The 1,989-nt window shown below is 38.0% G+C and overlaps 1 long non-coding RNA gene across 1 annotated transcript; it reads left to right on the top strand.

Moving 5' to 3' along the window:
* The first annotated feature begins 943 nt into the window (after positions 1-943).
* On the top strand, positions 944-1,297 carry LOC120653917. Its single transcript, XR_005666894.1, has 2 exons — positions 944-1,159; positions 1,267-1,297. It is a non-coding gene; the product is annotated as an uncharacterized LOC120653917 (long non-coding RNA).
* Positions 1,298-1,989: the final 692 nt, after the last annotated feature.

The following is a 1,989-nucleotide window of genomic DNA, read 5'->3' as shown; positions in this document are numbered from 1 at the left end:
TTGATTTTATACTTTAATTCGAACCAACGAGACAATTAAAGTTTAAGAGCATGGTTAAAAGGTTATTTTTGAGGATTATGGTATTATTAATTTTCTGACCAACGTTGTTAATTACAATACTGTAATTTCATAGTTCTTGTGCATTTATTTCTATTTCTGCCCAACGGTGATATAGATTTAATTACATAAACAGTTGTATGTTCTATTTTTGACCAACGTTGGAATTATTACATGCAATTGTTGTTATTATGTGCTCACTATTTTTTGAAATTTTCAGCGGGGATGAACTTGATGGGATTCATCAGTCACATCCCGACTCTAAAAGGAGACAACTATGGTGAATGGATCAAGAAGGTTGATCTTGCTTTCGTCTGTGGAGAGGTGGATGAGATGATCACCACTCCAAAGCCCACTGAGCCACTGGCTCCAGTGAGAGGGGAATCTGACACTGATACTGAGTGACAGGAAAAGCAAAGGGACTATGCCCCTTTGAAGATGGCTTATGATCTCCAAAAGATAAAGTGGAATAATGCCAACAAAAAATGTGTGGCAGTGATAAAGAACGCAATTGATCCTAACATTCTGGGTTCAATTGGAGAGTGTGATTCAGCTGCAGAGTACCTTGAAAAGATAAAGAACCAGTTTACTGGTTCTTCAAAGATATATGCCACACAGATCATAGAGCAGTTGGTCATAAAGAGATACTATGGCAATGCCGGTACTATAAGAGATCATATCATGGGGATGTGCGCCTTGAACTCCAAGCTCAAACCAATGAACTTGGATCTCAAGGAAGAGTTTATGGTGCACCTGGTATTTGCCTCTCTGCCAAAAGAGTTTGCAACGTTCGTTGTAAACTATAACTCACCGCCAGAGAAGTGGAATATGGAAAAGGCAATTGCCATGTGTGCACAAGAGGAAGATAGACTAAAGAAACAGAATGGTGGGTCTGTCAATTTTGTGCTTAATAACAAGAAAAAGCCTTTCCATGCTGCTTCTTCCTCTAAAGCTAAAGACAAAGCACCTATGCCACAGAAGTATTAGCAACAGCGTCAGCAACAGCGCCCTCCAGCACAAGATGAGTGCTTCCACTGCTTTGACAAGGGGCATCGTAAAGCAGATTGTCCCGCTTACTTAAAGATGATAATGGCAAAGAATGGTGAGAATGTAATTTCATTTGTTAATGAATCCCTATATTTACAGTTTTCTAAATCTACTTGGTGGATTGATTCTGGTGCAACTGTGCATGTTGCAAATTCTTTACAGGGATTCCGTTCGACAAGGACTACGCAAAGAAGTGAAAGACACATTAAAGTCGCGAACGGAGTACAAGCAGATGTTGAAGCTGTTGGCGATGTCTCCATCGAGCTAGTTAATGGTTTCATGCTTGTATTAAAAGATGTTTTATTTGTTCCTTCGCTTCAAAGAAACTTGATAAGTGTATCACGCTTAGACACAGATGATTTTGGTTGCCATTTTGCGAATGGTAAATGTGAACTATGGTTTGATAATAATTGTATTGGTGATGCTGTCCTTTACAATGATCTTTATTTATTATCTATGTGTGATAAAGTGCATTCTGTATGTAATGTGAATGTGCACGAATCCTTGTCAGAGAAAGAAACAAAGAAAAGAAAGAGAACTCAAGATACTTCATCGAAATTATGGCACTGTCATTTAGGCCATATTTCGAGGGGGAGAATTGAAAGGTTAGTGAAGAGTGAAATTCTTCCTCAGCTAGAGTTCTCTGATCTTGAACAATGCGTCGAATGCATTAAAGGAAAATTTGTAAAGCAAATAAAAAAGGGTGCAAAACGAAGTGCAGGAACATTAGAAATAATTCACACTGATATATGTGGACTGTTTCCTGTGAAAAGTATGGATGGCTATGATTCGTTCATAACATTCACAGACGATTACTCCCGCTATGGTTACATTTATCCAATTAAAGAAAGATCTGAAGCATTGGATAAATTTAAAATATTCAAA

The sequence above is a fragment of the Panicum virgatum genome, chromosome 1N, assembly GCF_016808335.1.
Source record: "Panicum virgatum strain AP13 chromosome 1N, P.virgatum_v5, whole genome shotgun sequence".
NCBI classification, from domain to species: Eukaryota; Viridiplantae; Streptophyta; class Magnoliopsida; order Poales; family Poaceae; genus Panicum; species Panicum virgatum.
The sequence above is the reverse complement of the archived record's forward strand: the minus strand, read 5'-3'. Positions and strand labels throughout refer to the sequence as shown.